Source organism: Podarcis cretensis (assembly GCF_951804945.1).
Source record: "Podarcis cretensis genome assembly, chromosome: 9".
In the NCBI taxonomy this organism is placed as follows: Eukaryota; Metazoa; Chordata; class Lepidosauria; order Squamata; family Lacertidae; genus Podarcis; species Podarcis cretensis.
This window is the reverse complement of record NC_137178.1, coordinates 57,460,596-57,488,577: the sequence shown is the minus strand read 5'-3', so window position 1 is coordinate 57,488,577 and position 27,982 is coordinate 57,460,596. Positions and strand designations below refer to the sequence as shown.

The window sequence follows — 27,982 nt, the reverse complement described above, 5'->3', positions numbered from 1 at the left end:
AGGGTAAGCTTTTTCTAGTATGGGAATGCCATTATGGGTGGGGGTGGAGGAGAAATTCAATTCAGTACACACGTAAAGCCAAATCAATCAAATTTGCACTTTCTGAAACAATGTGAACCAAAACACAGCTAGCCTTCAAAATCTGCACATATCATAATTTTGCAGGGTACTTTTCCAAGCAAACAAGATTTACAGAAGTAGATATCTTAGTGGGAAGTGTGGACAAAATGAAGATACAGGTTACAAACACTTCGGGCTACAGACTCCACTAATCCAGAAGTAGTACCTCGGGTTAAAAATTTTACCTCAGGATGAGAACAGAAATTGTGCGCTGGCAGCATGGTGGCAGCAGGAGGCCCCATTAGTGAAAGCGCGCCTCAGGTTAAGAACGGTTTCAAGTTAAGAACGGACCTTCAGAACGAATTAAGTTCATAACCAGAGGTACCACTGTATTAGTGAAGATAACTTACAAAAGTGCATTATATTAGGGGGAAACTGCTTGCAAAAATGTGTATTTTAGTCAAAGCTGCATATAAAACTGGGGAGAAATTTACACTAAAATTGTATGAATTTTTTTAAAATGCAAATTGCTGCAGAAATAACTGAATTTAAGATTGGAAAAATGAGAACGGAAATTTGCAGATTCATCCCTAATTGTGTGGAAAGCTTCACCTGTTGACATTCTGTCAGACATCTTACTTTTGTGTAGCCTCTGATTTTCTTGGGCTTTAGCACAGCAGCTTGTAACCTGATTTTAATTTTTGCCAAGGATGAACTTTTTATGAACTAAAATGTTCATTTGGGTTGACTTGAGCTGAACTAGTTTGCCTTATAAGAGGAGGAAGTTGAACTGAAAATCGTCCCACTTTTGACAGAATGAATTGGGACTTGTTCACTTTTAAAACTGGACCTTCCGCACAGTGTGCAGGACTGAGCTGTTTATACCATTCCAGCTGCCTACTGCCTACTAACCTACCGCCCTCAGATGCGCTGCCTCATTCACAGCGTTTAAGTAAAGTTCAGCTGCTTGTCTGCTTGGCTTTTTAACATGGAATGGAGAGTGGCACCATCTTATCCTTTGCCTCAGGCAGCAAAACGAATAATGTTTGAAATGACCTTTAGCAAGGAGAATAAAAGGGCTAAAGAGCCATATAGGAATTAGCTTCCTTTTGCTACCAGGCATGTTTGAGGTCTCTGCAAATATCATACATTTAGAAGACAGGGGCTTCTGAAAAGGAAACAAGCCTCTTGGGGCCCAGCTAGATATTCACATGTAGCTTCTTTCTTGCCTTTTCTTTCTGAATTCCAAGCACACAGGTGGGCAATCCATATAGGGATGGAGATAGCTGGCTTATCTCTTCCTCAGCATGACTGGGCCCCACTCCCATAGATAGAAGCCTTAAGGACAAAATGGCTTGAGCTTCACATATCTGAAGGAACATTTCTCCCTAGATGTGCTTGCCCATGTATTAAGGTCAGTAGTGGAAGCATTTCTGATTGTCGTATCTTCAGGAAAAGTATGTGGAGCAGTGGCATAAGAAAGGGTCCACTAAGTGGTGACACCCCCATCTCTAGAGCCATCTCCCCTCTGAAGAATGTCTGACACTGATGTTGCTTATGTTTGGGCCCAGGCTTTTGGGGTGGATTGAATTGTTATGTCACGTATTATCGGTTTTATTTCCTGCTTTTTCCCCTGCCTTTTCGATAAGTTCTAAAGAAAATATTTTTGTGAATGATTTTATTCTGGGACCATTTGCTGAAGGATGGGCTTATAGATTCCATAGATAACCATTAGCAGCAAAGCTCCTAGATGGGGAGGGGTTGTTCATCTGGATTCTCCATCATCCCAACCCCTAAGTATTGCCCTAGGCAGACCCTTGATTCTGTGGACCCAGCCCACCAATAGATTGTCACTTGTGCCAGAACAGTCCTTCCCAACCTGGTTCCCTCCAGATGCTTAGGACTACAACTTCCACCATCCAAAGCAATCATGGCTGGGAAATGCTAGTGTAACAGAAAGACATTTTAACACTAAGCTAGAAGAAATCCAGGTTTTTTTGGCAGCCTGATTTAGCAACCACAATGCAATCTTTCTCTCTCCTGCCCACCTCCACCTGCTCCAACCGCAAAATCCTATGGATCATTAGGTGTAGCTAAGCCTATTGATTTTGGCAGGTGCAAACATTTCTAACTCAGTCTTTTAGCCTCACAATACAAGGGAGTGGATATGTGGAAGTCTCCTTCTTGATCCCCTCTCTATCCCACCCCCACAAAGACTAGCATCTTAATGGAAACATCTCCATACTTTCTCTGTTCTGGCTGCTTCCTCCTGCGAGTCATCGCTATTGGTGCAAGCCAATGGAATTCCTTGGTAAGCATTTATTGCAGAGCTTGGCATTTTCGCAGGTCATATCGTTTAGCATCAGAAAGGTACCGTATGTCCTTACATAACCGTACTTGCATTAAAGTTAATAAGGATAATGCACGAAAGCTGTGAGGGACGGAAACCTTCTTGCTGTAACGAGGTTCTGATTTATTTTACATTTGCAAGACGGATCAGAGCCAAGCATGCCATCTGTTGCCAAAGAAGAGACGTTATTGCTGTTGCCACACTAGCTAGATCGTGAAAGCTAGTTGCATATGGGAGGGTGTTGGCCCTGGTCGGACTATTTACTGTGGCTGGAAATGGCACTGACTGCCCTTTCTAGCTCACCGAAGACTTTTGTTATCCTTCCTCTACAGCTGCAGCCAATAGTGATATGGCTTTAAAAACTGGCATGCTGAAAACCTCTTTTTTAAAAACAGCGCTGGGCAGCATACCAAAAGCATTGTTCTTTGATGCGCTCTTGGATATGTTCGGTAGCAGAGAACAGAATGGTGGTTCCAAGAAGGACTCGTTGAAATTTGGTGGGAAATTGCCTTGGAAGGCTTTCCCTCCCATCAGCACAGGAAGTATCCCTTACTGTGGCTGTCTGGTAGTGGTGAGCTCCATTTGTTTTACCAAGAAAACAGGATTTAGTACATAGACTAAAGGACAGGTGAATCTGTCTTTACTTTGTTGAGATTGAAAGCCTTTTGTCAAGGTTGGCAAACGTAAATCCCAGCATCTGTTGGTTTGTGAAAGAAAAGACAGAGCAATCAAGGCTGTGCTCACATTGACTCGGCTCTCCCAAATCAATTAGGGAAAGAGACTTGGAAGACATATGTTGTAGAACAGACCAAACATACTTTAGTTATATCTGAGATGCTGTTGGCAGGGCTTACTTATTCAGCGGGCAGACGGTGCTCAGCTTCCATCTTCCATACATTGGCAGATCAGTGAGAATGGGGAGATGATAAATTCACTGTTGCTGTAGCTGTATGTGAAGACAGAACTAGTTGTATGGTTGACCAACAAAATAGATAGCACTTAAGAATTTTGGAGTGACACTAGAAGTTGATTCACAACACGATGACTTCGTCTGCTGTCCTAAACCCCAGAGTACTCTGAGTTAAGTTTTGATGTCATGAACTGGCAGGACATCAGTTTTTTGATTAAGTTGTGAGTGCTGCTGGTAATGTAGTTTAAACAATTACATTGCACACACATGCATGCAGAAAAGGTAGACATGAACAGTCTTGGGGAAACGTAACATCTTTATGAAAAATACAGTAAGGGAGGGGCACCTATAGAAACATCTTGGAGAGATCTGAGCATTCCCAGTGGATACAAAATGCTGTGTGACAGTTGAGTGGTGGAAAGGAAGGGAAAGGCTAGAACCCTGAACCACAGCACCCTATGCTGCAACATTTTACTGCAGGTCTCACTTTGTTCAGTACTAGACAAAATAAAAAAATTCCTTCCAGTAGCACCTTAAAGACCAACTAAGTTAGTTCTAGGTATGAGCTTTCGTGTGCATGCACACTTCTTCAGGTATCTGAAGAAGTGTGCATGCACACGAAAGCTCATACCTAGAACTAACTTAGTTGGTCTTTAAGGTGCTACTGGAAGGAATTTATTTATTTTGTCTTGACTATGGCAGACCAACACGGCTACCTATCTGTAATTTGTTCAGTACTATCACTATTTACCTTTTAACACATGCAAAAACAGAATGGTAGAGCCAAAATTATTGGGGTTTTGATCATTTTGAAAAGACGTTTCTGTGTTGGGATCAGTTGTCTTTCACCCACATATGTGGTAAGTGTGTCAGGAGTTGTGGCGGTCAGTCAATCTTAAAATCTTATTGAGGTTTCCTTTTCCTGTGCCACCCTCTGAGCTGCTTGTTAGAGGAGGGGAACAATAAGCAGTTCAAGCTGTGCCACTGATAAAAATCAGGGTTCTGAGCTCCAGTGGTAATCAGGTGAAACTGGTGAACCAATCCCATGTTGCTTATTAAAGTAATGGCCATAGGATGTATGCATTCATATTGCTGACGATAGTAAAACCTGTTGTGTTTTCTAGTTTACAATTACATATTCTGAGTGATGGAGATTTGTGACCCAAGTGAAATAAAACATGGAATTTATAGTGTGCAGTATTTCTAGCCCTTTTTTCAGGATGTGAATCACTTCCTATAAAACAACATCAGGATAATTAACAGGGAATATGGATAACTCCATAATGGTTGTTGGAGCTCTTTTATGTGTGTGATATAGACTTTTCAAGAGTTAATCAGCATGTGCTTAAAATGCTTATGGGGCAATCCTGTGCCATTTTGAAGTGCAGTCAATCAATGAGTATTACAATGTCTTGCCATTCTCGTCAGTGATTTCTAAGAAGCACTGTGCAACTCCAGTCAGTACACAGAATTATGGTTGCACATCTGAGCATACAGACCAAATTTAGCTAAATATCTCAATGAAATGCACAGTTCTGTCAGCTGCTTCTCATGAGATATTTTCTACTCATGGGAACAGATTGTGACTTTTAAGAACCATAATTAAATGTAACAAAATTGAAAGTACATTATTTTTCATGGTTCATATCAAGAGTGCTTAATCCTTGGTCCTCCTGATATTGCTAACCTGCAACTCCTCTCACCATTGGCCATTGAGCATGTGGCTTAGAGTGATGGGATTTGTAGTACAGTAACAGAGGGTCACAGGTTAGTCATTCCTAGTTTACAGTATAGTACAAACCATATTGGAATGATATCTGAGGTCTTTAATAACCCAGAATATTAAGGTTCAGGCAATAGGTTTTTTTGCATGGATGCATGTATTTACAGAACCTAACTTCAACTCAAACTCTTACCTTTCATAATGAACACAGACTGTATGCATTTGAAAGTCTGGCCTTTGGGCCTTAATGCTGGCATGTGAACTGTATTTTCTCAATGTCAGTCATGAAGTCCAGAAAGATCGTTGTCTGGGAATATTGAAGAGGAAATGACAAAATCCTGCAGCAGTGTAGCACTTTTATAGATTTTATTTTTATTATCTGTTTGTGTGTGTGTGTTGATCTATGCATTTTCCATTCAATATTGTATGTTTCTTTTATAGCTCTTTTCAAGATCATATGACTATTAAATGACTTAATCCATGTCGTTCACCTGCATGCTCTAAAAGCAGTTTGAAGTGGGGAGTGGAGTGAAGGGCTATTGGATCACATAGATATATATTACATCTTGTATCTTTCTGTTGCATTACTGCTGTAGTGGCATTTTTAAAAGGAGGCACACCCTTTGAAACTTATTTTATATACAGTGGTACCTCAGGTTACAAACACTTCGGGTTACAGACTCCGCTAACCCGGAAGTACAGTGGTACCTCTGGTTAAGAACTTAATTCTTTCTGGAGGTCTGTTCTTAACCTGAAACTGTCCTTAACCTGAGGTACCACTGTACTACTTCCTTGAGTTAAGAACTTTGTAACCCGAGATATCACTGTAGTACCTCGGGTTAAGAACTTTACCTCAGGATCAGAACAGAAATTGCGTGGTGGCAGCACAGTGGCAGCAGGAGGCCCTATTAGCTAAAGTGGTACCTCATAAGAACGGACCTCTGGAACGAATTAAGTTCATAACCAGAGGTATCACTGTATTGGACAATGCCAAAATGACACAGTGAATGTGTGCCTTCCCTTGAGAGTGAAGCATGCACTCCATCTCAAATATTGTGGAAGAAGCTCAAAATGGGAAGCAGACAACCCACCACTTAGTGCTTGCTACTTGGTGTGTGATACCAGCTAGGTGTCTGATGTCAAGAACCTCACATTAAGGTGTTCTAATTTTTTATCCATAATTGTTGTTTGTATCTTTCCAACTTTAACTAAAATTAATGCAGTGAAGGTAGCTCTGTATTGGTGGTCAAATTCTTTAGTCTCCTGGGTTTAGCATCTTGCCACAGATTTATGATGGTAGATAATTGTGTTATGGCTGTGTTGACCAAAGTATGAACTAAATGATAAATGATTTCTTCGTAATCTTCGTTGACATGTACTGCACAATTATTATTCAAGTTTGTGACATTAGCATGAACTCATTCCACTCTTTATGAGAAACAGATGGAAAAAGCAGTCGCCATAGGTATTGCCATGAGCATCACAAACTTTTACCGGATATTTATTACAATGGACAAGCAGTCGATTATTATAACTACAGGGATACTGCTGTAGACAGAAGTATTCCAACATAAATTGTGCGTCAGCACTGATAAATTGTGCACCATGTATACATAAAATTCTAATGCATGTGCTTATTTAGAGAGGTATTCTGACATGATGGATAGAGGAAAATTATTCTGATTTACATAGAAATGTGCAGCAGCTAAAAGTTGAAAATGTGTTTGAGGGGCCTTCATTCCTTTCACCCGAATATAATGTGAATTACAATGAGTTATTAAAATATGCTAGTGCTACTTCTAGGAACATAATTTGACAAAAGTTAGCATGCTTGCAGCTTTGTCTTGATAGCAGTTTACATTTGGAGTTACCTCTTCAACAATTAAGCTGTTATTTGTTGTACAGAAAATGTTGCTTGAAGAATGCTTTCAGAGCAGGAGGGAGAAAGTATTGTAGTGCACTTGCTATCTTTTTGCAGTATATGACACATTTAGGCTACAATACAAAGTGTACTTAGGATGGAATGACACTGTTGAAATCAGTGACCAGAATCAGGGTGGTTGGGAATTTAGAACTGTTCCCTAAGCCTCGTACCTCTTTGAAGAGCTGTATTCCTCTTTCTGTCTTTATCCTGATGTGACCCCATCTCAATCCATCTATGGTAGTCAGGTGATTGTTCCATTTGTCCGGTCGTATCTCCTTCAAGAATAGTGACAGTCTGACTTTGTTCTGTTTTAGGTATATGCAGTATATGTTAATAGGTATATATTTTAGGTAATATCCTATATGCATTGGAAAATGAGTGCTTTGATTAAATGGGCATGATCCAAGTCTGGGAGGCTGCAGTTGCATCAGGGCAGGTCTAGCCTACAGATAACTTCTACAGAGGCCAAACTATATGTGACCTAGAATGTCAAGACATATAAAAAATAGACTTTTCTCAGAGGAGTCTATGTCAGTCCATAATCACTTGCCACCAAGTTTTGCCTAATCACTTAGTTGTCAACAGGTTTTGCCCAAAAGAAACTGGAAATTGGGAATTCTATTGACTTTTTACAGCTGTATTTTCAAAGATCAATAAACATTTTTTTAAAATATATATATATAATTCTGAGCAATTTGATGAAAAGCTAGCAAAAGTTCTTGGGTTACCAATGTTACCAATCAACTGTTATATGGATATATATAAATTAAAACTCTTATCAGCTGAAACTTTCTTTGGACAACAGTATAATAGCTTTGTTGAGTTAAACTAAAATCACAATGTAGAGAGCTAGCATTTGAATTTCACAGAAAATTTCCTCAGGATGAAAGTTACAGTTGAGAGAATGGAGAAAGATGCTGGTGATGAAAGGACAGTGTGTGACACTGTCAAGATGATGGTTTGAGAAGCTCTGTGCAGATTAATATAATTAGTGCCCAGAACAAATCATTGTAGTTTACACCAAGTAAATAGAGATTTTTGCATTCAGAATAGAGCATGGGTGGGCAAACTAAGGTCAGCGGGCTGGATCAGGCCTAATTGCCTTCTGGATCTGGCCCACGGACGGTCTGGGAATCACTGTGTGGATCGCCAGCATGCGCGTTCTTTCCCTCTCCCTCACATGGCTGTGCCGCCACCTCCCTCCCTCCTCCTGGCTTTTCCTCGCCCTGCCTAGAGGAGGAAGGGGACTGGGCTTTGTTGGTGCCAGCAGCAGCAGCAGCAGCAGCAGCATTCAAGCGGCCGCCATTTTAAGCAGCCCCTCTCCAGAGCCCTTTCACGCACTGCTCATCGTCCCTCTGCCACTGCCGCTGCCACCAGCCCTTGCCGCTCGCAAGACACAGGTAAGCAGCCACTGGGGCTCGTGGTGCTCTTGCATCACCCCCCCCCCCCAAAAAAAAAATAGTCTGCCCCCCCAAGGTCTGAGGGACAGTGGAGCAGCCCCCTGCTGAAAAAGTTTGCTGACCCCTGGAATAGAGCTTCATAAAACTCATGCTAGAACAGAATTTGACAGTGACAAATGACTCTCAGTCTCATGCATGCCCTTCATAACTTCCTCATATTCTGGCTTGCATCCTGCTGTTTAGTATAAGCCACAGTTTGCCATTCCATCCAAATAGCCAATGTATGTCAGTGTAACAGCAATCTATGGTTTGTACTAGACAGGAAGACAGTGGATTTCTGCATGGGAGAAGAAGGAGGAAGTAGCATGTGCATCTGAGGTTTGCTGCAGTAATACAAAGCCATAGTTTGGCATTATATGTGAACCAGCTCTAGATCCATCTTATCTTAGTGTGGCTACTTTGAGAAGCACTCCCAAAGGCACAGTGATTCATTACATCTGTGGGTACTTGTTAATTAGTCTCATTAATTTATAAACTCTAAATTTTCTTTTTAATTATGTACACTGAGAAAAGTGGATAACTCGAGAAGGTAAAGGAAATGAGCAGTGAATGAAGACTTGCTAGCTTTTAATTATGCAAATAAAGACCGCTGTGGATTAATTATTTAGAAATTGGTATGCTTAGAATTGAAAATCTATTTCTGTCATTTGTGTACACGCCTTCCTTACTTGGAACAAAAAAAATGACCTTTTCTCATATATTTTGCTTTGCTATATATTATCAGACTTTGGAGAATTCCAGATACACTTCTGGGATTTCCTCCTCCTTGGGATTTCACTTCAGTGGCTTTAAATTGGTGAATTTATTGTCAAACTCATTTTGTCGTTGTGCTCTCACTTCCCCAGCATCCTAGTGTTTCTGTTTCTTAGTTGTGTTGTGCTGAAGCTTGTGCTTCAATTCCTCAAAAATATCTTCCTCTGAAAAAAGGGCTTCAATTTTCTGCCTTATTCTCAGGGCCTTGAGAATTTCTTTAGAATTCTGGTCGGTGCAGGATTTTGAGTTTGCCTTATCATTGTAAGGTAGCCCAGATTGATGTGCATGCATTTTTCTTTCTAGCAAATAGTTGTCCAGTGCTTTGCAGATTTGCATGTTCTTTGTAATTCCTAATCTAAAGAACCCCCATGGGAGGAATTACCTCAATATAACCTCCCCGGCCTTTATAGTCACCCAGGGAAGCTGCAAAGTGTTGAACACTGAACGACCCTCACAAGCACCCCATGATGCCTTGCACTCACAAGAAGTTATCTAAAGTGTTGGCACAACACTAGTTTTAGTAGTCGCACTAGCCATTCCTCCTTGGTAGCAGCCGAATAACACCAGATTTAACAAAAGCGTTCATCAATGGTGCAGAATTCTGACTGTAAAGCACAGCTTACTCTTCTGGGATTGGGGAAAATGGGTGAGGTGTTGGGGATGGTTCATACAATGGGATCTTGCCAGGGAAAGGTAGCTTGCCCCAAGCTAATTTTCCATCTCTACTGTTGTGTTCCAAAACCCTTATAAAGTATCTTACTTACTTCACTAGGCTATGCAATGGCCCAAAGCACATCAAATTTAATTTGAATCTTCATTCTCCTTACATTATCACTTCTCCAGTTCTTCTTCCATTCCAATATGGCTATATGTATACAAATAGAAAACTTTGTTGTTGTTGTTTTTAAAAAGAACAGTAGCTAACAGCTTTTCTACTGAAGTTGAAAATGAAGATAGGAAAATGGAGAGTTCTGAATTCTTCATACAGTGTGTGTGTGTGTGTGTGTGTGTGTGTGTATTTGTGTTGATCAACCCTCTTCCAGCCCCCAAACACTGCCATGTTACAGCTCCTAATACGGTACATGCATTTTTAAATGGTTAAAGGACACACATGCAGGTTATATATTTTATATTTAACCCTCAGATCTGCTTTCCTAATGCTACTTTCATCTTTTCCCCCCTGGGGGAAATACTGTTCTGTTTGAAACATGTTGGGACAGTTTGTCACAACTTAGCATAAGCACTTTGGTATCCATCGGTTTTAATTCCTGCATTTTCCTCTTCCAGTCTAATACTTTTACACCTCTTTCAGAATTGTGAGGAGAAAATTGAGTGTGCCTTTCATTCATCGCCATTCAGATTTATTTTTAAGCTGCCTTTTATTTCTGTATTATTCAGTCCTTTAAGAAGCCTAGCAGGAATCCAGCGCTTTATATGAAAGAAACCGCATGAAGTAACAGCATGCATAAGTTTGTGATGGCACGGCAGTTGGCTTGTGACCATCACTCGCTTACTCCCCAGGCTGGTGATCAAGGAAGGATATTCCTCTGTCATCTCTCTTGGGGCCAAAGCTCAGCACTGTTAGCAATGGACAAAAATAAACTCTTCAGTATTGTTTGCTGTCTTGATAAATCTTTCCTACTTTAGAATGTTTACATCTGTTCCAATGTCCTTTCTCTCCCATCTGCTCTTCGCATATAATTTATCTTTATAGAGCTTTCCCCTTTTAATTGTTCCACTCTTCCAATCTGCTGTATTTACTTCTACATTTAACTACATTTACAACCCCTTCTGTTGATGTTATAATTCCTGAATCAAGTTTTCCTTCTCAAATATCAAAAGTATTCGATTCAGGCCCCATTCATGCTTAGCCATTGAATAATAATAATAATAATAATAATAATAATAATAATAATAATTTTTTATTTGTACCCCGCCCATCTGGCTGGGTTTCCCCAGCCACTCTGGGCGGCTTCCATAGAAACCAAAAATACACTAAAATATCACAGATTAAAAACTTCCCTGAACAGGGCTGCCTTAAGATGTCTTCTGAATGTCAGGCAGTTATTTATCGAATTTATTGAAGGCATGGTCTCCGCAGGTTGAACTTAAGATCAATTCAAAATGGCCGGTGGCAAGGTTGCCACTCTGGTCATGGACAATGGCTATGGAATGTGCAAAGTGAGATTTGTGGAAGATGACAATTACCAGGCGGTCTTCTCCACCATTATGAGATGGCTCAGACACCAGAGGGTCATGGTGGGGATGAGCCAGAAGGACAATAACATGGGGGACAAGGCACAGAACAAGAGGGATTTCCTCACCCTAAAGTACCCCATTGAACATGGCATCATCACCAAGTGAGATGACAGGGAGAAGATCACTCCACCTTCTACGAGATGTGGGTTACCACCAAGGAATACCTAGTCTTGCTAACCGAAGCCCTCCTGAACCTGAAGGCCAACTGGGAGAAGATGATGCAGATCATGTTTGAGACCTTCAGCGTGCTGGCCATGTAAGTGGTCATCAAGGTTGTGCTGTTGCTGTACACCTTTGGCTGCACCACCAGTCATGTAGGTGTCCCACATGGTGCTCATCTCTAAAAGGTACTCGCTGGCTGCCACATGCCACCCTGTGCCTTGACCTGGCCATTTGCATCCTGACTGACCCCATCATGAATATCCTGACCAAGTGGGGCTATGGCTTCACTACCACAACTGAGACGGTAGGACATCAAAGGGCCCTGGACTTCAAGCAGATTACGGCCACGGCCTCCTTGTCATCCTCTCTGAAGAAGAGCTATGAGCTGCCTGACAGGCAGGTGATCACCATTGGCCGTAAGTGCTTCTGGTGCCCCAAGGCCCTCTTCCAGCACTCCTCCCTGGACATGGAGTTATGTGGCATCGACTTGGTGTGAGTCAGGGCCCATTCATCATCCATCACAAATGCTTCTAACAATCCAAGCAGCCAACCTTTTCTGTTGGAGTCAATTTCTCTTGGTGCACTGTTTTTATCTGTTAAATTCTGTCCTCTTGCAAAATCTTTAGTATTGCCCTGATTCTTGAATTATCTCTTCCTTTGTGCAACCCTTGTCTACTACTACATTGTCAAGGCTTGTTAGCATCTGCGCTCTCAATCATTAATCAGATTTGTCTTCTTTCTGTCTCCTAACTGCTTCCGTATTCCAAGTTTAGTGTCAGAATAGTCAAGTTCAGTACTTTATTACTATCAATTTTCACTGTCAAACAAGAAAACTAATAAAAGTAATGCAAATGAATTAAGTAATAATAATAATTCATAGCCCTTCAAAGACTTCATATTTGCAGGAAAATCTCACCCACTGCGATTCCTGGGACAAAATTGGGTTTATACTATATTCTCACCAATTTCTGTCTAGGTTCACAAGTAGGAATGATTCCACGTACATCTCTTATATGGAGCTCAGAAAAAGAAATTAGGGATGTTTTCATTACATACTGAACTTCCCTTGAAAACCTTGTAGATATCTGGGAGGACTCAGAAGTCATCTAGTCCTTTCTGCCTCAAACTGGTATCAAGCCCTTAACTGGCAAACTCTCCCAAGCATCATTTATGACCCATTCCTCTGTCATAGGAAGCTGCCTTATACCATGCCATGTCAAACCATTGAGCCATCTTGCTTAGTGTTGTCTACACGGACTGGCAGTTTCTACCTGGCAACACCAGGGATTTTCTGTAGAGAGCATCTACAGAACATCTGTAGAGAGCTCCCTTCTCAAAGTAAGGACAACCATGCCTACAACAGTAGGCTCTTTTTTTGTCAGCAAGTTTTTAAATATCATAAATAGCAGGAGCTGAAACTGTCAGAAACCCCTTTGGTTCTGAGTGGGTGATATTTGCATGAAATCAAAGGCATCCATTCAGAGTCTCATGGTGCCTTGGGAAGGAGGGAGTTCTCTTGCTGGCCAGGTTCATTGACATGTGCTAAAGTACATTACACCTCTTCAATATTTCATTCCCTTCTTGTCATGCCAAACTACATAAATTGTGATTTTGTTTTTCCTTTTGCCTACAAGGTCTTGACGCCAACCCTGAATTATGCATGTTCAGGTTGCCGCCCATCTTGCCGCGAGTCCTGGAGGACGTTGCTTGCTTCTTTGCAGGCCTTTTCCACCTGATATTGTTTAGGGGATTTTGTTGATGGAAAGGAGCCTGTTGCTGTTTATAAATGGTTTTGTGAATGTTTTAAATTGCAAACTGCTTTTAACATGTGTGTTCTAAAATTTAATATTTGAGGGTTTTGTTGGGTTTAAATTGTTTTGTTGGGTTTCAATTAGGGGATGCAGGATGTGTCTGGGAAGATAGGAGCTGGCAAGAGCAGAGGCACTACAGTCAGTTCTAGGAAAGGGGACATATGGTGTGTGTGTGAGTGAGGCAGCCCTGACTGACCTATGGCTTGGACTGTTGACATATTCACCCCTGAATCTCCTCCTCTCATCCATCCCTACTGGTGACTTATATAGGGATGGCTGAGAGTGTTGATGTATATGGAATGCAAAATAAAACAGTCCATGCATACTTCAACTTTACTTTTTAGGATAACTTCCTGGTTCCATGGGGGTGTGAAACAGAGCGGGGCTAAATACAAATGACAAATGTCTCTGGGGCGGGGCTATCTTTGCAATTCTGAAGAGCAAATTCAAGAGAAGATTTGCAAATAAGTTGGCTAGATCTGCCACTCTCTCCCTTTCCAGCAAGGTTTGTTTGCAACAACCTGCTTATTCTTGGAAGTAGCTATTACTCAGAGTTATTTTAAGAGATTAGCTGGCACAGTGCAGTTGCTTCTGTTGCCATGGCCTGTTTCTGTGACCATCGAGAGACTGAAAATAACAATGACATGTCAAAGAGCGAGATACGGACTCAGTAAACTGCATCTGACAAAGTGGACTCTACTCCAGAAAAGTTGATGCCCCCATGATACAAAATCCTGGGCCATTCTCCTAATTTATTTTAAAACAAGCAGAGCACCAGAAGCAGAACACCTTCCAGTCCACACCTAAGCCCAGCTCCCTAGAATCATCTGGCATCACTGATTGGCTCCCAAGGAAATGTCTCAACTGCAGTATGACCTGCACTGGAGTTTGGTCCTGAGCCCCCAAATTGTGCAACTCATCTTCCAAGTCAACAGTTCCTTCTTAGATATTGTCCAAGGGATTAAGATTGAAGAACAGTGGTCTGTTACATAGGGCTCTGTTGTGCTTGAGGTCATAGTAAACACCCTCAAGAAAACAATAAGCATAAGATCAAGATACTAAAGAAATAGTTCTTTTAAATCAGTGCAGAAAATTCAGAGTGAGGGTACAAAGGGTCCTTTGCCTTTAAGTAGTGCTTTTTTCTATTAAAAAAAAGTTTAGGGGTACTCTCATTTTGACTCAAGAAAATCAGCATTTTATAGTTCAAATTGTGGGAAATAAATACAGTAACTGGACAAAAGTACAAAGATTCATAAAATGTTTAGAGGTATGCGTACCCCTGCATCCACCCCCCCAAGAGAAAAGCACTGCCTTTAAGACTCCCCAACTGTTACTTCAGACAGAGCTCAGAATCACATGAAAAAGATACCAAATGAATAATTATTACCCAGCCAATGAAGAACATCATTGTAATGATATGTGGCACACAGTCAATGAAGGCTGCAAATGTTTGTAAGTAGTGGGAAATGTTTTCAGTCCTGGCCTTGGTTCATTTTGCATTCATGAATTCCTGATCTATTTACAGTTAAGCTTGAACTGTAAGCCTTTTATGAAAGAAGGGGGAGGGGGAGTGAAGCAAAAGCTTTAGTTTTGAAAGCTCATTAAGCAGCCCCAGGACTCAAAACAACAGCAAGGCCATTAGGAGAGGATTTAAAATTACCTTTACCCAGTAAACTATTCAAAGATGTGCACCACACAAGCTTCTGCTTTTGTAGCACCTTAAAAACAACAGGCTTTTTGCTCCTCCTTATTTTGAAATTACTTGTATCTGGGGGTGGGGGTGGCGTGGGAATGCCTTATTTCCGTCTAGTTCTGTGTATAGACCTGCATCCTACTGCAAAAGAGCAATTGTTCATTTATGTGGTGAGAGGCAATTTGCGAAGTCGCAGTGTTTGAGGTGTTGGAACAATTCTTGTTGTTCCCTGTTGATTACTTGAAATCTGTTTAAGATGTGTGAGTGTGGAATCCTATGCCCTAAAATGATATACATCAGAGATAGTTGGCACCAGGACTCAACCCCACCCAACAAAAAACCAATTAGATGCATGTATTTGCACTCACATGTAATTCAGATTAATTGGACTGTAATCCACAAAATATATATTATAATCTATGTTACTCTTTAAAATGCCACCAGGTTCTTTGCTGTTTCATTCAGAGGTGTCAACTGTAGGGTGGCAATGACTAAGTGATCCATTCATGCTTGAGTTGTGTGGAAGGATGGGTCTGTGCTGGTAGAATGAATAGGGGTTTTTTATTTAAATTGCCCAGCCGTAGTGCTTGGAAGAAAGGCTGACAACAGGCTGTAAAGCTCAGAAGCTCCAGACTGAGAAAAGAGCATGCAGAGGTATTTTAACAATTCATCCATGTCACAAGAGCACCCAAGGCCCATTCTGTTGTGAGTTGTAGATGAATGCTATTGTGCACATGGTGTTCCTTTTTTAAAAGTATTTTTTGAGAGGCTGAAAAATGACACCGACAGAAACAGCCACCTACAGAGTCTCGGGGAAGGGGATTTTAGTTGTACGCATATAGCAAATTGCTAGGATGAGATCCCAGGAACTGCCTTGAAAGAGCCATGTATTTTTGCTTGCCTCTTGTGCATGCTAATTGTGGAACAGGTATGACAGCTGCAGATGTACAATGGATTTACCATTCTGCAAGATTGATGCATGGTTCACAGACCTGTCTATCGAGTGAAATGATGGAAGCAGGGGGATACGATCCTCTCTTTTAACTACCTCTATTCAGAAACCATTGTAAAACCTTCTGGTGTTGGGAGGAGTTCTTCAGCAACTTGTTCTATCATTTATGCATCACTGAAAGTCATTACAAGCGGTAGTATTTTGAAGGAATATTAATGATCCAGTCACTAGCTTACCATTTCTGCTAACCTGGTCATCCCAAATTCACCAGATCTCCCATTTCTTGTAGTACTCAGATTGTGGGGGCAAAGCTATGGGGGCCTTTAATGAAATCAACAAGAGCCATTTTAGGGACAGAGAGAGAGCTTCTGGGGGGAAAATAGATGAGAGGACTGGGAATACCCTTGTATTCAAGAACTGATTTCCTGGACTGCAGTCATTTCCAGTCTGTCAGTATATTCCCTGACACAGAGGATACAAAAATGGGTGGCATGCATGTGGGAGTCATACAGCAGATGCCTTAAATAAGTAAAATTAAATATTGGGTTAATAACACTATGGTGTGCACTTCCATTGAAGAAGGAGGGAAGACGGTCATCCTCTTTTCTCGGATAGAGATCAAAGCTTAGTTCTTTATCTGGATTGGACCACGTCAGGCTGTATATAGGGGCTCAGGTGGCTCAAGACCTGCACACCCCAAAATCTGCATGTTGGGGAGAATGGTTCCAGTTTAATTTTGTTTCCTATTTTTCTGTGGAAGATATGTTTGTATGAAAGAGCATTCCTAATAATGAAGCTGTGTTTGGGCTGAACTACTGCGCTATGAAGTGGTTCAGCCCAGACACAGGTTTGTTGTTAGGCAATAGTCCTGTTTTCCCTTTGGTAACTTGTTAGTCCTCATTTTTCTATTGGATATTTTAAATGCCCATTGAAACAGGGTTTGAAAAGACATGCATTTTACAGGCGCACGAATCAGAAAACCAGGGTTGGCTGTGGCTGCCTGTCAAGTGTATATTCATTGGCAAAACCAGGTTTGCTTCTACGTAATGAGGTGTGAGTGCTGGCTCTGCCATTAGGCAGAGTGAGACAGCTGCTTCAGACAGAATATGCTGAGGTGGGCTGGAGTGCAGGCAGAGGACAGAGCTGTGTGAGTGAGTCTGCTTACTTACACATGTACTCGGCTACTGTCCTGTTATCATGGTTGATGTAAAATTCAGTTGCTGGTCAGGTTGGAAAAGGGATGGTTGGAAAAGAGATTCTTCCCTTTATTTTAGGCAGCAAAATGTCTTGCAACAGTCCTGTCCTCTATCTTTCACTTGTAACGAAGGTCTAATTAGCACACAGTGATCTCCTAGGGATGTGAGTCAAGAAATGTAACTCTGTGTTCAGTTTCATAACATTTTTGGTGCAACATACTTTAATTGGAATCCTGAAACTCTTCTCTTCATAAAAAGGAGGCACCCAACTCATTATTCCAGAGTACATTTTAGCATTGGAAGATGAATAAATATTTGCCTCCCCGCCCCCCTTCTGCCTGTACTTTCTCAGTAGCTGTTCAGAAATACTGTGAAATAATGCAGTGTGTCTGTCTGAGCAAGTTGAGAGTACTTTTCGTTGAGCTTCTATGCTGGCAAACCATCAACACCTTTCCTCAGGGCTGAGATGGTAAGACTAGCTCATCCTCTCTACTTACATCAAAAATCACACACCCCAAAACACACACACACACACACACACACGAATTTTGAATCACTGGAAGTCTGCTTCTGAGTTTAAGTGCATGGCTCCTCAGTCCCTTTTCATCTCCCTCATAATCTCCTTGTGAGGCGCCTCCCCTTCCCCCTGGGCTTTGCTCCTTTGGAGATTTCCAGATCACAAAGTAATAGGTGAGTTCCTTTTGGATGCTTTTGGCAGCCAACAGTCTCTCCTTGGATGAATAGCAGAGGAGGGGGATGAAACATGCTCCACATGGCTCATTAATAGGTGGGCTACAAATATTCTGCACCAGCTTAAGCTTTGGGATAATATTTTATCTGGTTTAATGTTTATTATGTGATTCCAGCTCATGACAGGCAGTTCACCTCAGAATATTTTTTCCATGGCTCAAACAGAGGAAAAGGCTCTTTAGAGAAGTGCATAAACCTCTGTAGTTGTCTCACTGTGCTGTGTGCTCTTAATGAACGATTTTGCTAATAATTCCAGTTAGAGGACCTACATATACCAGAGGAGGCTGGTCCATTAGAGCAAATTTCAGTCTGCACTCAGCTAAGCCCACCCGCTTACTCACAACCAGTCCAGGGGTGGCACTACCTGTTGGTGGCTTCCTCCTTAGTCTTGGTGGTGCCCTCATAGAGCTCAAACAGGGAGCAGGATGGAGGCAAAACTGGAATTAGGTGGGTCTACCTATCATTGGTTCTGGTTCTGCCTACCATTGGCTTTAGCTCCACCTAATGTTGGTCTCAGAAGTGAGAGCTGGACCATAAAGAAGGCTGATCACCAAAGAATTGATGCTTTTGAATTATGGTGCTGGAGGAGACTCTTGAGAGTCCCATGGACTTCAAGAAGATCAAACCTCTCCATTCTTAAGGAAATCAGCCCTGAGTACTCACTGGAAGGACAGATCGTGAAGCTGAGGCTCCAATACTTTGGCCACCTCATGAGAAGAGAAGACTCCCTGGAAAAGACCCTGATGCTGGGAAAGATTGAGGGCACAAGGAGAAGGGGACGACAGAGGATGAGATGGTTGGACAGTGTTCTCAAAGCTACCAGCATGAGTTTGACCAAACTGCAGGAGGCAGTGGAAATCAGGAGTGCCTGGCGTGCTCTGGTCCATGGGGTCATGAAGAGTCGGACACGACTAAACGACTAAACAACAACAACCTATCATTGGTTCTGGGTCTGCCCACCATTGTCTTTAGCTTCATCTAGTGTTGGTCTCCTTGCCTTCTGCCCTATGAGTCACAATGGACACCAGCTGCCCCTGACACACGCATATTCCTTTTTTTCCCCATAAGGGGCATGCTCACTGGGATACTGTTTCCTTGACCCATAATATGTGTGTTGCACAAATTCACAAGCTTCTGAGTGAAATGCCAAAAAATACACATGTTGAAGTAACAGCAAAGTCATCCCCCCATTTTTTTTAAAAAAGATTTTTTTGTAGAAAATATATCCAAAAAATTGCTTACACATAGATTGATACATTCTATAGTTATAAGAATCTGCCCCTGTTTGCTGGTTACTTTCTGCTTTTGTCTTAAAGACTGTAGCCATTTCAATTAGAGAGATTTCCTTGAATTGTTGAATGTAGGCTTCTTCTTCTTCTTCTTCTTCTTCTTCTTCTTCTTCTTCTTCTTCTTCTTCTTCTTAAGACATAACACTGTTAGGAGTAGACATTTCTAATTTGGATCAAATCAGTAGCTGAAGTAGCACTTTCTGAGCTTGAGTTTCTCTTCCTTACCTCCTGATATTCCATTATGTAACAGACAAAGTTAAAGCTGACGTTTAACTGACAGATTCTATGAAGCACAGACAATGTTCCTTGGACCAATTTCCTATTAAATCGCTGGCTTCCTAAATTCTCTGGGTTTTTTCTTCTTCTTCACCTAATGCCTACCTTTAAGTATGGTGATGGTTTTATAATGACGGGTTCTATCAGATTTTCATTTCTACATTAGCATCTGGAATTAAAAGCCATTGGTAATCATTCATGTTGAGATATATCTTGGCACAGGCTATTCTGCTCAACTACTATTTTGTAAAAATATGATTTTAATCAAATATGACTGTGTGTGTGTGCGCGCGCTTCTACTCTAGCAACACAGATGATGCTATTCAAGTTAAAGGCTACTATAGCTAATCAGACTGAAAATGGAAATTCTTTCATGCTGTTAGATCTTCGAGGGTACAACATTAATGTAGCATTAACTTACAATCTTGTGTAAGTTGTTTTAAATGTTGTGGAGAGAGGGGGTGAACTTCCCAGGCTACTGTTCTGGGGTGGCAATCTTCTGTTGATACTTAGCTTCCCCCTAAAGCATCTCTGTTTGAAAATGAGTCGCTTAACTGGGTGAAATCAGAGGGAGTGAAATTTAAAATGGCAAATTAATGATCTACAACTTTAGTTTGGTCTACAATTTGAAACATTTAAATATCAAATTAGAGATCTCCAAGAATCCTGACAAAGGCAGGTATTGCTTCAGCCAAGCGAATATGATCGGTATTCATTCACATGGTTAATTGCTGCTAAGTTTCTAAACAACAGGTAATTAATGGTATTTTATTTACACTGCTTTGATGATTACTTTACATTGAAATGAATGGATGTAAGTTATAGAACATATATTAGATGACAGGGAGATGAATAATGTAGTATCTGACAGAAACTGAACTTCATTGGAATGGAAACAGTGCTGATTGTGATAAGTAAAGCTCAGAACAGAAATTGTTTTTCTTACACACCTAATATAAATCAAAGTAAACATAGTAATGTATATATTGACCTTAGCTCAGCAAATCACTGGAGGACCCACATCCACAGTTGAAATCCACAGCTGTAGCCATTCCTCTTGCTAAAGAGATTGGCAACATTTCAAGCTAAAAAGCAGCTTGCTTATCATTAGTTTTCTAACAGTTAAAAGCGATAACTGGTTACTAAAACTTTCTTGGCGCCTGCCTTCATCTTCATCTGTGCTTTCCCCCACCCTTTTTTTAAGGATTTGTATTATTCTGAATTAGAATGGATTAGGACCTCGTTGCATTTGCCTCGAGTAATGGGTGAACTCTCCAGCTATTCAGATAATTAGATTAGCTTTTCCCAATCTTTATTAGAAAAAACCTTTCACCAAGAGGCCTCTGAGAATGCTCAGATTGTTGGTGTACCTGAGGGAGCTCCTTGCTAGATCTCTCCCATCAAAAACTAGCCTTGAGCAGAGTGTGAGGAGCCAGCAGAGAGGAGAACTGTAGGGTAATTGTGGAGGTCCTATAGGCCCCATTCTTAAGGTCTGAATCCCAAACCTGCTCGGATGCAGGGCAATTGTAGTTTCCAGTACTCCCAATTCAATGAATTGTTCCAGGAGGAATTGGAACCCTACACTTCTACTCATCCCAGTGATGCTAAAAAAAGCTTGAGCATGCTCAGGGATGTTCAGATGGATGACATCTACAAGCCCCTGTGATTCCACTAGCTTTCCTTCTCCATGGATAGTTCTTCCATTTTCTTCAGAAGGTTAACTTTGCTGGGGGCAGGGGGACAAACAAGCAAGATTGACTGATGGTGAGCCAGTTATGGCCCTAGCTTGCATTTTTTTTGTGCAGCTGCAAGATCAGCTCATGAAGGCAAACCTTTGGGTTGGCCACTATGACCCCCTCCCTTTCCAAAGTTCAGCAATCTTACTACTTACCATAACTAAGCCATATTATTTTGACATGATCTTTCACGAAACATTGTTTGAAAAGCATTAGCCATGTCTATCCCCTTGAATGAACTTTTGGGGGACAGTAAGATATGATAAACTAAAGTCCACAATCCAGTCTGCGAGCCTTCTAGATGCCCAGAGATCCCTTTTAGACTACACATTTTATTTTTTAAAGAGAAACTGTGGAAAGTTTCTGGTCAAAAGCCAAGTGTTTGTAGCTTCATAACACACTAATGAGAGATGGTGACAGAGAAACTAACAGGAAACACCACAACCAACAGTCAGCTCAGTCTGTCTATTGCAGTAATCGGTGTGTAGCTGAGCAACTGCCATAGCAAAGCACATGTTTTGAATACAGAATGACTCAGGTTCAGTTACAGGGCTGGGGAAGACTGCTGCTTCAGACCCTGGAGAGCCCCTGTCAGTTAAAGTACACAATATCAGGCTAGAAGTGGATCGATGTCCTGCCTCAATATAAGACCGTATGTCTTGTCAGACAAAGAACAGAAGGGAAATGTGTCACGCTGACACTCTTGTATTAACTTATCCATTGCAAAAATTAGCAGCCTCACACCGCGTCATGGGGACTCTACAACATTAGTAGTCATAGCGGGTTTTATCTATCCACCACATTTTCCCACAGATACCTTTGGGATCAAAGTGCTGTGCAGAAAATAAATGGTGGAAATACAAAAGTACAACAAACCATAATCATAAATATAATGCTACCGCAATACAGTGCTAACAAGTCCTACAAGGGTTCATTGAAATTATATCAGGAATTTAAGAGAGCATAAAGTTTAACAATAGGTCACTTAACCTTAAGTCGTCGTCCCCAAAAAAATGATGGTATAAGTGTCCCCACAGACAATGAAGGCTCCTAAGCCTGGAGAGTAGAGCAAGGCATGTGGAAACATCAATTCCCAGATAGTAAACAAAGAATGCCTCTTTCTTCCTAAATTATAATAACCTCAAGTTCCCTTAGCTGAATCCCTCAACTTCACTGAGTATGCTGTGAAGAAATATAAGAGCAAGATCCATACGCCACATGTTTCTACTCCACTCGTACACACACCTTTCTCTTTGCAAGTTTATTATTTCCCTCAGCCGCTCTGTAAGTAAAAGTGAAGTTGGGGGGGGCAGGGTTGAATGAAGGATAGAGTTGGGGTTACTGGAAAAACTTGATGCTGGGCTTATCTGCACAGTTTTTTCTAACTCCATCTTGCTCCTTAATCTCAGTTAAGTTCTTCCCTGACTCCAGCCTGGTTCTGCTAAATGTACGAGCAATTCACACATATTATACAAATTATTTATACCAGATATGGGGGAGCTTGGGGCTTCAAAATGTTCCTGGACTCCCAACTCTCATCACTCTTGGCCAGTATGGACATTGGTCAGGGATGATGGGCACTGCAATTCAAGAACAACTCAGAAGCCAATGGTTCTCCATACCTGATTCTTGAGTTATTATGAAAGTTCACATAATATATAAATATTTATAATATAATATATAAATATAAATGTGTGTGTGTGTGCTGGAATGTAAACAGACATGTAACATGCAATAATCCACATATCTGCAGCAAAGGGTGGAATGGAATTCCCAACAGATCATACACATAGTATTCATGTGTAAAGAAATAAGCAAATACACCAATGCATATAATGTCATAATTTATGTATATTTTACTATACTTATAAAATTATACAGCAGAAATATAGTATGGTACATTATATGCATACAAGGCATACACATAGTACAGTGGTACCTCTGGTCACGTACTTAATTCGTTCCAGAGGTCCGTTCTTAACCTAAAACTGTTCTTAACCTGAAGCACCACTTTAGCTAAGGGGGCCTCCTGCTGCCGCCGCGCCACCAGAGCACGATATCTGTTCTCATCCTGAAGCAAAGTTCTTAACCTGAAGTATTATTTCTGGGTTAGCAGAGTCTGTAACCTGAAGCGTATGTAACCTGAAGTGTATGTAACCTGAGGTACCACTGTATAGGGAAAATTAGCATCTAATTAGCTGGGCCTTTTGTAAAGCAAACAAAGAAAGACCAGTGCCTCAATGCAACAGGCGGCTCAATGCAAACAGGTTCTGTCTGTCCAGAACTGCCAAAATGTGTGTCTCATTCCATTTAAGGCAGATTCCTCCTCCGTCCCTAGTAAAGGAACCATGTGTTGGAACTTGCAGCTAAATCCTATAACGCAAGGGGTTCGCCTGAATATGCGAACAGGCGCTTGATAACTTCCACTGCAATGTTCAAAAGTTTCAGTGTCCCTTACTGCTGCTTCTAACTCCTCAGAAGAAGTCTTTTATTTCCTGTAACTCCAGCCTCCAATTTTCTATTCTTTGAAGCTTTTTATACTTGGCTCTGTGAATAGACTTGAGATAAAAGACAAAACACCCAGCCTTTTCGACTGCTTAGCTAGTGCCAGTTATGAGTGGTGCCGACTGCCTGAAGAGAACTGTCATTCAAGCAAGCTCGGGACATGCCCAGTCTAGATGAGGAATCCTGCCAGATGATTTTAACCTGTCCTTGGGGGAGGGGGGAACCATTAATGTACTGTTTGAAAGGTTGTTGCTTGCTAGCAGCGGCTATAGCCCAACAGACCAGGGAGATGATTTCTTGTGTCTGAGGACAGCAATAAATCTATGTCCCCTGAACTTATATTTTGTTGTCTTGTTGAGAACACTCTGGCCATTCTGCCTCCAAGTAGTAAAAACAGTTGTAAGGGTGCTTGGGGATTTCATATGGTTCACATTTTTAGGCAAACTGGTCTGATTTGCACTTCCTGGAGTAAGGGAGAAATCCTAACTCCCCACTTCCCATATGTGTGCAGTCTAGCAGACTTTGCAGAGTGGTTGGGTCACCCACTACCACCACCTCCACAGTTCTTCTGCACATGGGTGCCAGCGTGGAAGGCAGGCAGATTGCGCCAGCCCGGAGGTGGTACATTGCTTGGACTCAGATCATACCCTATGACATCACATGATGAAAGCGAGGCCCACTTAGAAGCCTATAGATCCCAGACTGCGTCCCTGTTTCTGAGCTGGCTGTAGGATCCTACAGGTTCAGGATACCACCACCCATTGAAAACACACACTCCAAAGAGCCTGCTGGCACCAGGCTGGCAGTCCCATTGTACCAGCTTAGATGATGAAAAGGTGCAATCATTACTAGTATTGCTCTGCAGAAGGGTGGGATTCCTAGAATTATATCATTGGAAGAAACATCAAAGGAGACCTCAAACTCCACGCTAAGGCAAGAGATCAACTCCTAAAGTATCTATGACTGGTATTTGGAAGAAGACAGATCCTCTAAGCATTTCCAGTCCCTGATAAACAGGGAGTGTGATGCTTACTGTGGCATGATTCCTTTCCATTGAAGAGCAGCCTTGGAATCGCAATGTGCTCTGTAGCGCCAATTAGATTTTGAAGGAAGGGTGTATTGCTCAGTGGCTGAGAGCATACATTTTGTTTGTAAGATTATACTTCAGTCCTTGGAATCTAGTTAAAAGGATATCTGGTTAAAAGGAGAGCCAGTGTGGTGTAGTGTTTAAGAGCAGTGGACTTGTAATCTGGGGAACCGGGTTCGCGTCTCCGCTCCTCCACATGCAGCTGCTGGGTGACCTTGGGCCAGTCACACTTCTCTGAAGCCTCTCAGCCCCACTCACCTCACAGAGTGTTTGTTGTGGGGGAGGAAGGAGGGAAAGGAGACTGTTAGCCGCTTTGAGGCTCCTTCGGGTAGTGATAAAGCGGGATATCAAATCCAAACTCTTCTTCTTTTGGTAAGAGTGCTGGAAAATAATAAAATAAAATAATTATACGCCACACATCTGACTGGATTTCCCCAGCCACTCTGTCTCTGTCTGAGACCATTTTCATTTATTAATCGTACTATAACCCAAGTTCTCTGGGTGATAACCCAGCTTAAACACAACTTAAAACACAAATTCAGTAAAACAATAAAAGAATCCTAAAAAACCAGAATAGCCACATCAGGGGAGGTTTAAGTCATTCAATGGCAGCAGAGAGCCACAAAGTTATGTTATCTTCATGCTCTTTGCAACTTTGAAAACTTATTTTTGGAAATAGAGAAAATACTTACGAAATATGATTTTTTTTTTTAAAGGACTATGGAGTTAAAATACTTGGCAGCACTCGCCATAAGCCAAATATACCTGACTTTGATTTTGCTTCCACTGTGTAACAAGCCAGCTAGAAATCTTCTTTTGATGCTGCAGGATCAATATTATTTGACAGCTTTGTCACTTGTAACAAACCTCGGAAATACAGTTTCATTGGAAGCAATTGCCACTGCATCTTGTTGGTTCATGGACCCCAAACTGAGAATCAGAGAAGGGACAGAGATTGTTGTAGCAGTTGCAATGACAGTAGCCGAAGGCAGCACCACAAGACCTTTTTAAAGCAGCAGTCCCATATGCACGAGTTCAGTAGTGCTTCCTTCTGAGCAAATGTGTAGGCCAGTTGCATTGTCGGTTCCATTTCATCCAGTCAAAATGGTTTGAATTTATACCTGCAGAAGAAAATTGCTATTTGTATTACTGAAAATAAATAAGCATAAATACACTCTAAACATCCTGCAATGGGGGCTGGTTGATTAAGACAAATGGGGCACTGCCCCACCAAACTCAGTGTGCTCTTACTGTCAGGAAGTTCTTCCTAATGTTTAGGTGGAATCTTCTTTCTTGTAGTTTGGATCCATTGCTCCGTGTCCGCTTCTCTGGAGCAGCAGAAAACAACCTTTCTCCCTCCTCTATGTGACATCCTTTTATATATTTGAACATGGCTATCATATCACCCCTTAACCTCCTCTTCTCCAGGCTAAACATGTCCAGCTCCCTTAGCCGTTCCTCATAAGGCATCGTTTCCAGGCCTTTGACCATTTTCTTGCCCTCCTCTGGACACATTCCAGTTTGTCAGTGTCCTTCTTGAACTGTGGTGCCCAGAACTGGACACCGTACTCCAGGTGAGGTCTGACCAGAGCAGAATACAGTGGCACTATTACTTCCCTTGATCTAGATGCTATACTCCTATTGATGCAGCCCAGAATTGCATTGGCTTTTTTAGCTGCCGCGTCACACTGTTGGCTCATGTCAAGTTTGTGGTCAACCAAGACTCCTAGATCCTTTTCACATGTACTGCTCTCAAGCCAGGTGTCACCCATCTTGTATTTGTGCCTCTCATTTTTTTTGCCCAAGTGCAATACTTTACATTTCTCCCTGTTAAAATCCATCTTGTTTGTTTTGGCCCAGTTCTCTAATCTGTCAAGGTTGTTTTGAAGTGTGATCCTGTCCTCTGGGGTGTTAGCCACCCCTCCCAGTTTGGTGTCATCTGCAAATTTGATCAGGATGCCCTTGAGTCCATCATCCAAGTCGTTGATAAAGATGTTGAATAAGACCGGGCCCAAGACCGGGCCCCTGTGGCACCCCACTAGTCACTCTTCTCCAGGATGAAGAGGAACCATTGATGAGCACCCTTTGGGTTCGGTCAGTCAGCCAGTTACAAATCCATTGAGTGGTAGCATAGTCAAGACCGCATTTTACCAGCTTCTTTACAAGAATATCATGGGGCACCTTGTCAAATGCCTTGCTGAAATCAAGGTAGGCTACATCCACTGCGTTCCCTTCATCTACCAGGCTTGTAATTCTGTCAAAAAACGAGATCAGGTTAATCTGACATGACTTATTTTTCAGAAATCCATGCTGACGATTGGTGATCACAGCATTCCTTTCTAGGTGCTCACAAACTGTTTGCTTAATGATCTGCTCCAGAATCTTCCCTGGTATTGATGTCAGACTGACTGGGCGGTAATTATTTGGGTCCTCTCTTTTCCCCTTTTTGAAAATAGGGACAACATTTGCCCTCCTCCAGTCCTCCGGGACTTCACCTGTTCTCCAGGAATTCTCAAAGATGACTGCCAGTGGTTCTGAGATCACATCTGCCAGTTCTTTTAATACTCTTGGATGCAGTTCAGGCCCTGGAGACTTGAATACATCTAAACTAGCCAAGTATTCTTGTACTATCTCCTTAGTTATTCTGGGCTGTGTTTCCTCTGCTGAATCATTTGCTCCAAATTCTTCAGGTCGGGCATTGTTTTCTTTATCGGAGAAGACTGAGGCAAAGAAGGCATTGAGGAGTTCAGCCCTTTCTGTGTCCCCTGTTTGCATTTCACCATCTTCTCCTCTGAGTGACCCCACTGTTTCTTTGTTCTTCCTTTTGCTATGAACATACCCATAGAAGCCTTTTTTGTTGCTTTTAACCTCTCTAACAAACCTGAGTTCATTCTGTGCTTTAGCTTTTCTGACTTTGTGTCTACACATGCTGGCTATTTTTAACACAGTCACTCAGTGAAATTTTGTTGGCAGTGCAACTTAGTGCCCAAATTAGTGTCCAACTGTAGCGAAACAGAGACGAAAACCTCTGGCTTGATCTCAGGAGCCACGAGCAGAGTAAAAGAACTGTGAGATCTGTGCGAGCA

General features: G+C 41.7%; 1 protein-coding gene across 2 annotated transcripts in view; it reads left to right on the top strand.

Annotated features, from left to right (window-relative positions):
- SGCZ (sarcoglycan zeta) overlaps positions 1-27,982 on the top strand; it is a 554,931-nt gene that overhangs the window by 296,663 nt on the left and 230,286 nt on the right. The gene's annotated exons all lie outside the window — the stretch shown is intronic.